This window comes from Rattus rattus, chromosome 15 (genome assembly GCF_011064425.1).
Source record: "Rattus rattus isolate New Zealand chromosome 15, Rrattus_CSIRO_v1, whole genome shotgun sequence".
Taxonomy (NCBI): Eukaryota; Metazoa; Chordata; class Mammalia; order Rodentia; family Muridae; genus Rattus; species Rattus rattus.
Genome location: NC_046168.1, coordinates 74,051,237 through 74,065,977, shown reverse-complemented (window position 1 = coordinate 74,065,977; position 14,741 = coordinate 74,051,237).

The following is a 14,741-nucleotide window of genomic DNA, read 5'->3' as shown; positions in this document are numbered from 1 at the left end:
AGAAAGTATAGGATTATTTCCATGGTATCCAGACATTAAGGAAAGCCAATTTGCAATTAGGTGATTAACGCAAAAGCCAGTGGTAACAAGCAACGTGCTATTATTCCAAACATCTTTGCTACAAATTACTGTTAAAAGCTTCTCCCTGTGTGTTTCACTTTGTCTTGACTGCCTGGTGATGACTTAAGGTGATGAGCGCATGAGATGGTTAAGATAATTGCCCAGCAACTGCAGAATGCTACATGTTATCTCCTGCAAGCCACTCAGTGGCTGGGCCAGGCACCTGTCCAGGAAAACCTTCTCACTACAGCGCAGAAGAGCCTGCAGAGCTCAACTGCATTCTCCTGGTTGGCCTTGACCTATTCATTCATCCCTGAAGCCAATGTCCAGGGCTATACCGCATCTCACCATATGTTCCTTCTGTTTGCGCCATCACTCACAGAGATGCCTGCTGGAGTCTCTCCAGTCTGGGTAAAAAAAAATGCCTTGGCTATAATTGTTTTCTGGGCCCACCTGGCTCCGGGTAACAACACTGCAGAGATTCTGTTCTATATTTGAAAAAAAAAAAAAAAGGTAGAACTGTTGATGCCTTAGCCCACACTTGAGAATAAATTAGAGTCTCTGGCTAAATTAAGCAAATATATGCATACATTCATATATCCACTGTAAGTGACAAACAGTTCGGAATTATCTATTTCAGCATCCCTTCCAATTTTCTTCATTAAAGAGTGGTGATTCATTCGGCTACATGTGGCTAAGAGTAATACAGTCACTGTGATCCTCCTCTGTCCTCTTAGCTCATCCTCCTGTGTACATGCTACCCGTTGATGCTGCATCCTCCTACCTTAACATGCTATGTACACACTAGTCATTGATGCTCCTCTCTTCTTCTGTAGTTTCACTTCCTACCCTGGCACCTGTCCCCTCTGCCACTTCCTTTAGCAAGGTTTCATGTTGTTTTTGCAAAGGATACTCAGCGCCTTTGGTGGTGACTGCTCAAAATTTAACTTCCAAATGCACACATGAGCAGTGGTCATAGCACTTAGTATTATCTGCCATTGGCCGTGGAATAGATACAGAAACATAGGGAGAGGCTTTTCCCCCTGTGTCTTCTCCAAATGCTTGCTTTTGCAAACAAAGACACTCCCTCTTTGGAGCCCTGATTTTTGATGGTATAAGAATGACTGACTGGGGGCTGGAGAGATGGCTCAGTGGTTAAGAGCACTGATTGCTCTTCCAGAGGTCCTGAGTTCAAATCCCAGCAACCACATGGTGGCTCACAACCATCTGTAATGAGATCTGATGCCTTCTTCTGGTGTGTCTGAAGACAGCTACAGTGTACTTCTACATAATAAATAAATCTTTAAAAAAAAAATGACTGACTGACTTCCAGGCTTAGTACTATTGTGGAAGAGAAACCAGACCCTTGCCTGGTGTGGTGGTGCATGCCTTTAATCCCAGCACTCCACTCGGAAGGCAGAGGCACGAGTATCTCTGTGAGTTTGAGACCAGCCTGGTCTACAAAGAGTTTCAGGGCAGCCAGGACTGTTATACACAGAAACCATGTCTTGAAAACCAAGAAAGAAAGAAAGAAAGAAAGAAAGAAAGAAAGAAAGAAAGAAAGAAAGAAAGAAAGAAAGAAAGAAAGAAAGAAAGAAAGAAAGAAAGAAAGAAAAGAAAGAAGAGAGAGAGAAAAGGAAGAAAGAAAAGAAAGAAAGAAAGAAAGAAAGAAAGAAAGAAAGAAAAGAAAGAATAAAAAGAAAAAAACATGACCCCACTGCACTGCAAAGAACTGGACCAAGTGGCTGCAGTTGCAAGGCCTGGTGCTTAACTATTTCATGTCCACAGAGCTGAAGGCGACCACCTCCAAACAGTCGCGATCTTCCAAGTCTTTTCACCCTCAATCTATTCCATAAAAGGATGATCAGTGACCAAGAGTACACATGTAATATTTCGACTACTATCAGCAAAAACAACATCTAGCTGAAAACATCCTAAGAGTTCATGTGTCAAAGGTACTTCACGCCAGAGACATTAACGTAGTCTTCCCATGCTTCCAAAAACGTCTTCAACACCTCATACTTCTGTTTCCATTTCCGTTTGTTTTCCTTTGTTTTTTGTTGTTGTTTTGGCTTATTTGTTCAAGACGGGTCTTCTTATGTTGCCCAAGCTAGCTTCAAACTCAGGTTGGCCTTGAGTTTAGGACCTTCCTATACGCCGAAATCAGAGGAGCTCGCAACCAGACCTGGTTTGAAAGGTTGTTTGTTTCTAGTGTTGTTCATTTATACTGTTATTCTATTTGTCACTGCGTACGTGGGGATGGGCGTGGGGGGACTGTGAGCATGCCTGTCTGCGAAGGTCAGAGGACAACTTAGGGGAGTAGCCCTCTCTTCGTGTGGATTGAACCAAGTGGTCAGGCTTGGTAGCAGGCACCATTGAACTCCTGAGCCATCTTGCCAGTCCTCGGTCTTGCCAGTTCCTGTAAGAGCCGACTGGTGTCAACACTGATGCCCAACGTGTTGGGACTGATAAGCCCGCATGCCTGTCTTACACCACTTCACTTTTCGTACCAGCCCTCCCATGTGGTTATGTTTTACTTTCCTGTCAATACTTTCTCCTAAACACTCAGCCCCAAACCTAGACAGTCTTTAACCACTGCTGATCACACGCATTACTCTGTGGCAATTTTTTGTATTTTCAGAACCGTAGAGACAGGCAAAATAAGAGATATTTAATTTTGTAAATATCTGGTGGAGATTACAGATTTACCCATAAAACCTCATGAATTTTTTTTTACTTGTCTAAAATTCTTTTGCATCAGAATGGTACAACATTTACTGTCTCTGGTTACCAAACCATCCCGCTGGGTTTTACCCACACATACCCCCAGTGGTGCTGGGGATAAAAACCAAGTCTCTGTCATTTTAGGCAAGCCCTGAGCTATACCCCCAGTACCCCACAGACTCTAATGGCACCAGAATAGATGGAACACGTTCACCATATGAATGACAACAGATGTGGGCACAGCGACGAAGATCTGTTGCCAGAAACAGAAACGAAATTTCAAATTACTGTTCATTCCCTCTGTTGACTGTTACTCTTACCACAGCCAAAACAATATTGTAGTTTCTGCAGCTTTGATGATAATAGCTGTTAGTTCTGATCTGTGTTTGTGTCATAGTGGAAAAAATAATGATCTCTGACATTTACCTCTGTTTGGTTAAGTCTTTGATTCGTAGGTCATATCTTTTGAGTCATGGAATTCCAGCTGGTGGAGTTGGGAGGCATCGTTTTTGTTTAGCCAGAGTAGTTCTAACCTCTGTAACCATCGCATTACTGCAGCTAAAAGGCCTTTGTTTCCCTCCTGGATTCTTTCTGCTTGTGCTTCTAACTGGTTTTACATCCATTCCCTCTCCCCACCATAATAATACATTGTTACTAAATAAACAACCCTGCCCAAAAATTCCAGTATGTCTCTACAGACACACTAAGCACAAACGCCCTTCCCACAGCATCTAAAGCCTCCACAAAATGACTGCAACTTGCCTGTGTCACACAGGATGAGTGCCTCCTATAAGAAACGACTGGCAGTTAACTTAAGTTTCTGGAGTCCATGCCCTTCAGCCTTGCGCCTGCCTGTTGCTACCTCTGTGACTCTCGGCAAATTCTTTAAAGTCTTTGAGAACTAATCTCATTAGCAAAGTTGAAATAACTAAAGGACAAATTTTAAAGTGAAAGTGAATTACTGTTATTTTAAAATGTTCTTTGGTTTGTTGCCCCTCATGCCTAAGTATTTTCCCTTTCTGGGCTGAACAGTTAGCTCCTTCTCGGTTGCTCTGGAATCCTGTTTTTCTGCCTCTGACAGGACAGTATCAACTACTTATAGGATGGAGTAACTGGTGTGCAAACAAACCGGGTTTAGATCTCCAGACCTAATGTAAGCATCTAGATTCCATATCTGTAACCCCATCACTAGGGACATGGAGACATAGAAAGAAACGCACCAAAAAACTTCTGATGGTGTACTGAGGCTTCTCGGCACTTCCACGGACATTAACAGAGTGATGTCATCTGATACAGACTCATGTAGAGTTTTGCTAAGACAGACTCATGTGCTAAGACAAGACACTTAGTGAGGCAAGATCTGAGGAAGACATGCGATGTGTGGAGGGAGTATATATAGGACTCAACAGACTGTGAAAGGGCCTTGCTCATAGAGCTGGCTTTGTTATGCTTCTTGTCTCTCATTTAACTGATCTCCACTTCATCAAGAGAGAGGAACAGCCAAGAACTTCTCCTAGCATCCTTGGTCATCTTGACTTCTCCTGCCGACTCAAGCTAATTCGGCTAAGGCCTGGCTGTCTCTGCTAGGTCATGCCATCGCTGCTGATTTGTGTTTGTTATCCCAACACTACTCAACTGGACTGCTGATGTATCTGTGAGGTGTTTGTGAGTGGATCGAGCTGCCCCTGCTGACCTATGAATTGAACGGCTGATTTCCTGACAACACAGATGGGATTTGCTCCAACGAACCATTTCTAAACAGGCCCACGTCCCTCGTATCATAATAACTTTTCTTTTCCACTACCTCTGGGGGGTGGTAGTCTAGAAGGAAGGTTAAAGCATTTAAGAACCATCATTAAAAGTAGGCTTTGAAAAATCTAAGCCTACATGTGCCATCCCTTGTCCTTTGTCCTATTGCTTTAACAATATTTGTATATTCACTTTATTTTCCTTCTAGTCTTGCTAAATTCTAGCACTTTTTAAGAGCTTTCTCTTTGAATATGAAGCAAGGTATCTTAGTCACTCTTCTATTGCTGTGAAAAAACTGCCACAGCCAAGGCAACTTATGAAAGAACGTGTTTAATTTGGCTTACGGTTCCAGAGGGTGAGAGTTCATGATGTCAGAGGCAAGTAACGGCTGAGAGCTTAGCTATTGATCTTCAACCACAGCATACACACACATGAACACTCACATATATACATATATGCATGAACATGCATGCATGCATACACACACACACACACACACACACACACACACACACACACACAGGGTTGGGAGAAGCACTGGGAATCACATGAGTCTTTTAAAACCTTTGATGCATTTTCCCCAATAAGGCCATACCTCCTAATCCTTCCCAAACAGTTTCACCAAACAGGAATCAAATATTCATATATATGTACCTATGGGGGGTCATTCTCATTCAAACCACTATACAAGGCCTAACTAAAATCCTGTGAAATCTGTTTAGCTATATTTGATTGAAAATATCAGTAGTTCTCAAGGTATTCCATTCAAACAATTAAAAATACAATATTTCTTTTAAATATGGTTTTTTTTTTAAAAGAAAAGTCCATTTGGAGGCCTGCAAGATGATGCAGGTAAAGAGCTAGCTACCGAACCTGACAACTTGAATTCAATCCTTAGGTCTCACATGATAGGAGAGAACCAACTCCTGAAAGCTGTCTTCTGACCGTCACATCTGTGCTGTGTCATGCATAAGCACCACTTGAATGCATATAAATAGAATGACATGTAATTAAAAATTTTTAAACTTCCACTTAAAAAAATTTAGCAACAATATGGGTTGACTATGTTATGGGTTATTGCTTTGTTCTGACTTCACTTTGGTGGATGTATGGTGACATATGTGCTCACATGTGTATGCATGTGTGTAGCATGTAGTACAGGTGCCAATATAAGATGTTCTTATTTAGGACTTTGCTTTTTTAGTCAGGGTGTCTCATTGGCTTGGAGTCTCCTAAAGAGATTCAACTGGCTGGCTAGCAAGCCCGAGGGACACACTGACTCCACCTCCCATGGCTGCTCATCTGGCTTACTGGGGAGGTGGGGTCTGGAATCCAGAAACTGAACTCAGGTCTCACACCTATGCATCAGAGCTGTCTCCCAGAATCTTTGCTCTTTTGGATACAAAATCAAATCACCCTACACAGCCCAGGTACACCATAAACTGCCTCTGTCTTCTCATCATCAGATTATAGGCTAAACATAGCTCTAATGGTATCGCCTTTTCTCCATGGTGCTGGGCTACAGACACAGGCCACCATGCTCAGCTCACGTTTTTAATGGAGCAGAACTTGAAGAAAGCAAAGGGATCAAAGGCCCGGCTTTACTTTCATCTCCTTATTTTTAAATCATGCAGTGTGAGCCACTTTCAGCATAACTTTCTGCATGTATAATGATGGGTAGAGATGATATCAAGGATTGAGGCATAAAAAATGCATAAGCTGATGATAAATCTGTTAACATACTTTCTGAATGACTTACTTATGACAGATATGGGCAATGCTGTTTATTTTCACCATTTTGCTTAAGGAATTTTGGACCTGAAAATTAAACCAAGCTTAGCCCATTCAACTGGAAATCCAGCAGAAACCTCTGAGCATCTGTTCACTGATGTTTGGAATGTTACATGAAAACGAAGCAAAATAATATCATTTTATGTATAGCATATATAGTTTTTTCTTTATAAAAATAACTGAAATATAATTAGATCATTTTCCCCCTTCCTTCTTCTACTTCCAACTCCTCCCATACCCTTCCCCCAATCACTCCCAAATGCATGGCCTCTTTAGTTATTATTGTCACATAGATAAACAGATACATATGTAAATGCAAACCATTGAATCAAATTAGTGTCGCTTTAGTGTACATATAATTTCAGGGATGACTACCTGTGACTGGAAAACACTTGGGTACTCGTCCCTGGAGAACACTGATTTTCCCTTTCTTAATCCTCCATTGCCTGTAGCTTCTCATCTAGGGTGGTTTTTCGATGACATTTTCCCCAGCCACACATGCACGTAGATTGGTGTTGCCATTGCTCAGGTCTTGCTTTGGTGACCGTAGGTTTGAGATTTTGTGGGTACAGCTTAATTGTCTCACAGCTGACATCTGAGTTCTGTGAATCTTATAATCTTCCTGCTCTTTCTACCACCATGTTCCCTGATCCTTGAGTCGCACTGTACTGTGATGTAACAGCTAGGGCTCAGGGTCCCATGGTCAGTGTTCTCTGTATTTTTATAGGTGTCTGTCTGTTGCAGAAAGAAGCTTCTTTGATGGGGGCAGGGGAGATAGCCATGGGGGATGGGGATGGGGATGGGGATGAGTATTAGAATTCAGTTGGGAATTTGTTGATTACAGAAAGTGTCAGCAGTAGGATCTCCTCTATCATCTATGATCTCACCAGCTGTGGGTGGTTGCCTAGGTTTATAGCACTAAATATGATTTTTCTCCTATTGATTGGGCTAATATAAAAACAATATTTTAAAAGCATCATTCATTAACTGCTGGTTACAAATAAGCAACTAAAACCTGAGTGTCTCTCTATGAATGACAAGGAAATAAAAAGGAGGACATGACTATTGCTGAAGTATGGAGAAGATTTCTATCATAGATACGCAGGAGAACATAGCCAGAGGCAGAGACATCTGGGAGAGTCCAGAGAGAACACGACCCTGACCTGGGGAATGTGAGGAGAGAAGGGAGAGGGGCGAGCTAGGAGACCAGAAGGGTAAAGGGTAGACAAAAAGGGACAGGGAGCCAAAATGGCTTGATTATATAGGGAAGGCGGCTGGGAAAAGGACAGTCCAGCCCCTGGGCTGGAGGCATTTAGGGTAAGGGCCAGGGAATGCCATACACTGGAGCAGGTAGGGACTGGGTGGGATGGGAGAACTTGGTGGCCAGGTCTGCTTTGATCTGTTCAATAGGCACCTTAAGTAGCTTTTGTCCTGGGTTTTGAGACCTACTAATACTTTAGACTTGTTTTAAACTCTGTATACAAAATGTATGTGATTAGAGTATGCTGGACAAGACACTTTGGTTAATGGAATACTTGATAGCATCCCGAATGCAGGGCCACAGTCCAACACCAGCCTTCCAGTGCCCTGGTCGGGTGTCTAAATGTTGGGATAGGGGTTGCTGCCATTGGGTTTCTCTTGCTCTCGTGGTTGGTGGTGCTGCTCCCTTCATTTGGAGATAACCTTAACCACAATGTTACTAAACTGATAAGTAGCACAGGCTCAGAGATAACCACAAGCCAGGCTCTCACTCTGTTCCAGCCATATCAGGGAAAAGATACTGTTAGTTTTTTCTCCTTTGGCAGAGATTTGTGCTCTGTGGCCTTATCAGATGAGGCACTGGCTTGTGAAACAAAGTACAATTAAAGGTAATTTGAAGATTTCTGGTCTTTAATTAGCCTCAAAAATCCAGCATTTATTTACTTCTTCCGTTGGGGGTGGGGTAGGGGTGGGGGTGGGAGCCACGTAAATGGCGATGCTGAAGAAATGGGTTACCTGGCAAATATGGCTCAGGGGAGGAAGAGTCTAAAGATAATCTTCCCCCTACTGCCCTGCAATCTGGCAATCTATGGCTCAGTTTTCAAAGATGACTTTCAGAAAGAGAGCTCTTGGGGAATTTCTGAAATGCCTAAACTGTTTGGGAAAACTCTGCTTGCCGTGGCTGGTTATGGAACATGATGACAGCAGAGTGGGTGAGACCCTGCACATGAGTCACAGGATGAAGAATCAGTGTGGAATTCTATTCAGTAGCTGGTAGAAGACAAGCAAAAAATATAGGTGAACTCAGTCAAAAGGGGACTGGAAAGGAGGAAGAGGAGGAGAAAGAGAAGGAAGAGGAGAAGGGGGAAGAGGAGAAAAAGAAGAAAGAGAAAGGGAGAAAGAGGAGGAGAAAGAGAAGGGAGAGGAGAAAAACAAGGAAGAGAAAGGGAGAAAGAGGAGGAGAAAGAGAAGGAGGAACAAGCAAAAAGAAGAGGGGGGAAAGGAAGAAGCAAAGGAGGAGAGGGAGAAGTAGGAAGGGAAGCGGGGGGAAGGAAGAGGAAGTAATGAAATAAGAATTTTCCTTTTGGAAAAGGACTCTGGAGAGAATATGGTGTGATTACACAGGCCTAAGAGGAAATCCAGCCATGCTAGGTGGTGTGCCCGTCATGTCAGTACTGAGGAGAGTAGAGGAGGAGGATCACAAGTTCAAGGCCAATGTGTGGGCCACATGCTGAGATGCTTTCTTTTAAAAAAAATGTCTTGATGTAAAAAAAGACAATCAGGTTATGATTCCATTTGGGTGAAGTGCCTAGAAAGGACAGATTCACAGAGTGGAGAGTTTAGATAAGAAGTCATCGGTGGATGAAGAAGGCAAGAGGTAGTTCTTGACGATGGGTCAAGGGGTTCTGTTGTGTGATAAAATTGCTTTGGAACCAGAGAGCACATTATAAAGCCATTTAACTGTGCTATTTAGAGAAATTTCAAAGGCAAGCTCTGTGCTCTGCACGTGCTACCACAACTTTAGAACAGGAAAATAAGCGGGAACTGGAACCAGCCCCCATGATTAAAAAAAAAAAAAGCAAGTATCAAACACTCCAGCAGAAAGCTACCATTAATAAGTAGTGATCCTTCTGAATAGGGAGGTGCCCAGAAGTAAAACTGACCATAATAGCATCCCGTCCACTGATGGTGTTTTGCATTTAAGTATTCTGCACGCAGCCATATTTACTTGGGAAGAAGAAAACCATGGTGAGCGGTCTGCAGTTGATGAATAGTTTGCTGCAGAGGAAGAGTCTTTATCACAAAATCCTGCAAGTACTAGGTTGGGGAACAAAGTTCATTTAACACCCCATCAAGATGTAAAGAGAACAAACTTAGAAAATCTAGCCACACGAGGTGAGGCCCATCCTTGAGATTCCATGATTCACAGACTTTTAGAAAAATGTAGACAGTTCGCGTCTACCACTCACAGGAGTAGGTGAGTCTCCTCCAGGACCACAGGATAGAGCCCACTCCTGTCAATATAGGGCTACAGAAATGCCTTTGCTACTTGTACTGGGGCAGTGCCTCTTCAGAGGTGCTCTCCAGGTCAGCAGCAACAGCTCTTCCAAGGGGCGAAATGCAGGTACCCAGAACACCAGAAGTTCCAGAAAGGGACCTCAAACCCGACCACGTAATCCTGGTGCCAGCGAAACCGTGAAATCTCCAGATTGGGAGCCATTAGTAGGGAGCCTTAACAAACTGTACAGGTGGTTAACCACGCCCAACTGGCTCAAGGCAGATCTCTAGAATAGGAACAACTTTGATAGGAATAACCCTGAAACCCGGTGCAGGCGGCTTTCTTATTTGACTCCGGAAACTGCCTATCTGTTGCCAGTGTCAGTGAAGGAGCTTTGGAAGGACCTTGGAAGTCACTGTGCTCAGGTGACAGCACAGGCCCGCACTGAGTTCAGAGTGTCCGATTCCCGTCACTTCCACTCAATTTCTTATTAGGAAGCTATCTGTAACTTACAACGTCCATTTCCAAATATCGTTCTGAAGCCATGGTCCATCTTGCTGCTTGAGGGAAAACATTCCAAGACAGGCCTATCCAGTAGCAGGGCCCAGTCTTCTGTGGTGAAATGATCCAGCTCTTAGATTCCTTCTCTTCTTTCTCCTATAATCTTTCCTCTTCTTTCTGCTGTGACTACTCTGGAAAAATACAAGCTGATAGTAAGACTCTTTGCCTGTATTTCTTTTATATAACATGAGATTTAAAGAGAATTAAGGCTTTTTTCCCCATTGTATCCAAACCATTATCACTTTTCTGTAGTTAATTCCAGTGTCCTTAAGCCCATTCTGCCTTTTGCCTGCTGCCTGCCTGTTGCCAGCTCACATGACCAGCCAGTATTCAAAGGCATAAGGTCCCCATTCCTCCTTCCTCCGAGATCTACTTTCCAAACCACTGGGTCCCTTATCATTTCCCCACCGTCTTAGAGACATTTTCAGAGAGTTCACACTGCTTTCCAACTTGACCCTGATGTTCCTTTCTTTGGATAACGACCTCTTTCTATAATTTGCACTCCAATTATATTTACCTCTGGCAGCTGTAGGTAACAGCCGTGCAGGATCCAGCAAATGGCACCTCTACCATTCTTCCCAAAGAAAGCTTAGCAAATAAAACTATATTTAAAAGTATAAAACACGAGCTAGGTCTGATACTCCACATCTGCAATCCCAGCATCTGGGAGACTGAGACAGGATTACTGTAAGTTCATAACCAGCTTGGGCTACGTGGAGAATTCCACTAAGTCCCTGTCTCTAAAACCAAAAGCAAGCAGACAAACAACAAATCATGCTCCCAAAGAACAACATGTAAAACATAGATTTTCCCCAGATATTCAAGTTATGCTTGCACTTAGGGATGCCTGAAATCTGAATGTAACTTACCAGCCAGTCCCAGATTATGAAATTTATCCCCAATAGGGAATATAGTGGGATCGTTCGTTTGTTTGTTTGTTTGTTTAGTGAGATGGTTATCGGAATAAAGGAATTTGAAGAGGAAAAGCTGCAATTTCTAAAATTTGATAGAAACTTTTTTTTTTACCATGAAAATATTCATTGACTTTTAGAATCAGGGTCTTAAGTAAATACCGTAGCTGATAAAGAGGATTTGGTGGTGCTGGTGGGAAACAGCATGCTTTTGTCTCTGTATAAGTCAGAAATACTTTATCTGACTCATGTTTGCAGAGGTCTTAGGCCAAGGTTGGCTCAAGCCATTGTTCTGGGTCTGAGGCAAGCCAGGACACTATGGTAGCGGTGGCAGTAGTGGTAGGGTAGGATGGTACTGGTGACAGAAGCTGCCTCTAGGCAGCCAGGAAGCAGGAAGAATGGGAGCAAGGGCAGAACACAGCCTGCAAAGATGTTCCCATGGAACTCTCTTCTTCTAACCCCCCCCCTGTTGATAGCGCTATCACGTCACGAGTCATCACATCATTAGCCCGGCTACGGTCAATCTCTTCCCCATGACTCAGTCTACCCGGTAGGGATTGAGCTTCCAGCAGCCAAGTCTTTGGAGCTGCGACTTTATATCCAAACTTTCTTAGGCAGCGTTGCTGCAGCTGCGATGAAACCCCATGAACAGAGCAAGCCGTGGAGGCGAGTGTTTATTTGACTCACCTTTCCACAGCACTGCTCATCGTCAGAAAAGTCTTGACAGGAACTCAAGCAGAGCAGACACCTGATGCCGAGCTGGTGCAGAAGCCATGGAGGAGTGCTGCTGACTGGCTTGCTCCCTGTGGCTTGCTAACCATGCTCTCTTACAGACACCCGGACTAGCCCGGTGGCAGCCCCACCCACAATTGGTCTGGGCCCTCCCCCACCAATCACTGATTAAGAAAAAGCCCTACAGGCATTTAAAGAGGCGTTTTCTCAATGAGGCTCCCTTCTTTCTCATGACTCCAGCTTGTATCAAGTTGACATAAACTTAGCCAGCACAGCTGACCTCTTGTCAACCTGACACACAAACACATCACTCTTAGGCCACCACTTTTCCTTTCTTGTTCATCCCTACGATCACACAGTAGTAGAAACATCACAATATAAAACATTTTAAAGACTTAAAAAGTCCCACAGTCTTTACAAATTCAGATGCTTTAAAATCCAATCTCTTCAGAAGTTCGGTCTTTTTAAAAGTTCGGAGCCTATCAGCTGTGGGCTCACATCAGATCAGAAGTTAATTAAATGTTTTAAGAGGGAAGAACCAGGGTATGATCAAAACAAAACCAAATTCCAACAGTGTAAATAACTCGGTGTCCAGTGTCTGGGTTCCCAGGGGCTTTGGTCACTTCTCAGCTCTGCCCTCTAACCGTACACATAGCTTGTCTAAGCTGTGGCACATCCCATTACACTGCTGCTGCTGTCTTGGTGGTCTGCTCATGGTGCTAAAACCTCCAAAATCTTAGGCTCTCTGCTGCAACTGAGCTACACTTTCACCAATGACCTCTCCTGGGCCCTCTTCCTGGTGCCGAGCCTTAAGTTTTCTGCACGACCTCTCTAATCCAGGGCCTCCAACTGTTACAGAGGCTGCACCTCCAACAGTGGCTTCTCCTGGCTTCTCTCAGTGCAAGCCTCAGCTGTTCTCTATGACCCCTTCATGCCTTTAAAACCAATACCATCTGGGTGACTCTTAAGTTTACCAAGTTCAGCTGCTAGGTAAAAGTAGAGCATTGACCGCCTCTGGACACAGCGTTTGTGTGCTGACTCTAAGGAAACACTTTTTCAGAAGATTTCACCTCAGTAATGCTTGCTGGTCTCCTTCTCAACCACTGCTAAATTCTCAACATGGGGAGTTTGACGATAGGTGGTTATCCCATGCTGCCACTAGGGTGGATGCTGGGCTGTAGGGAAGCTCCAGGGGTGGTAAATCACACTCTGAGATATGGGAACGATGGAGCTGGTTTGGGGGTCCCCAGGCCTGCAACAAGGCCAGGGCTGTGGGGTTCTCAGACTCTTGGACACCCAGGCAACCCTGGGAGTTGAGGAAGAGCTGAGAATGGAGTCAGGGCCTGTGGATTGGGGACAGCATCATCTAGCCCAGGTTGCGGGGTGGGGGTGGTTAGGAGGGGAGCCCGGGCTTGTCTCATAGTTGATTGTCCCTGGCTTAGCGGAGGCTGGCTGGAAGTGCAGAGAGGCCTTCTACAGAAGATTTAGCTGCCACTCTTTAGGCAAAGAGGACCTGTCTGTTCCCATGGTGGTGGTAGATGAGAGAGATAGTCTGTGGTTCTAAACTGTTTACTGACTGTTCATAACGGAAAATGGATGCATACCTAACCATACCCACTTCTCAGGGTGGACCTGAGATTAAATACCTTTTACAGGGCGGAATGTCTGGGGAGGGAAGCTTATTGGCTAAGACCGCAGGGCCTCTAGGTACCTCATTAGCATAGAGAACTCTGTTCTGGACCTACATGACCACCTGTCACATTTTCTTATGTGAGGAGTAAAGCATCTGTTCCAGGCCAGGACTCTGGTAGGGAGCAGGGGGTTGCCTAAGTCTCAGGCGTGCACCCACCAAGCCTCTGGGTCTCAACCCTCTCTACCTTACCAAGCTTTCTGGCATGGTTTTACTGTTCCACACACATCTGTTGTCCCAGTAAAGCAAAGGTTTCATTCACTTCAGTGGTGCTGGTCTCTTGTTTTTCATGATTCTTCAGCCCCAGCTGATAAGACCCATAGGATCTTAACTCAAAATAACAAATATGCAATGACCCCAATGCTTAGTCTTTAACTCTCAAACTTCCCTCTGCAACTTTAGGAGCCAGGCCTCCATTATCTGCATTTCTCTCAACACTTTTCCTCTGTGTTCCCACAGAACAGCACACCAAGCTTTGAGCACTCAATGGCTTCTCTCACCTAAAGTTTCAAAAGTCCTTCCATAATTCTCCCTAAAATATCATGGTCGGGTCGGCCATAGCAATACCCCACCATCCTGGTACCAATTTCTGTTGTAGTTAGGGTTACTATTGCTGTGATGAAACACCATGACCAAAGTAAGTTGGGGAGGAAAGGATTCATTTGGTTTACACTTCCATATTGCTGTTCATCAAAGGAAGTCAGGATAGGAACTCAAACACTGTAGGGACCTGGAGGCAGGAGCTGATGCAGAGGCCATGGAGGGGTGCTGCTGACTGGCTTGCTCCCCATGGTCTGCTCAGCCTGCTTTCTTATAGAACCCAGAACCACCAGCCCGGGGATGGCACCACTCACATTTGGCTGGGCTCTCCCCAATCAATCACTAGTCCAGTCTTTGCCTACCACCCCATCCTACGGAGGTATTTTTCTCTTTTAAGTCCCTTTTATCCGATGATGCTAGCTTGGGTCAAGTTGACATACAACTAGCCAGCACTAAACTCTAACACTCTCCTTTTTGTTTAACATTTTCCAAATCCCTGTTTGTA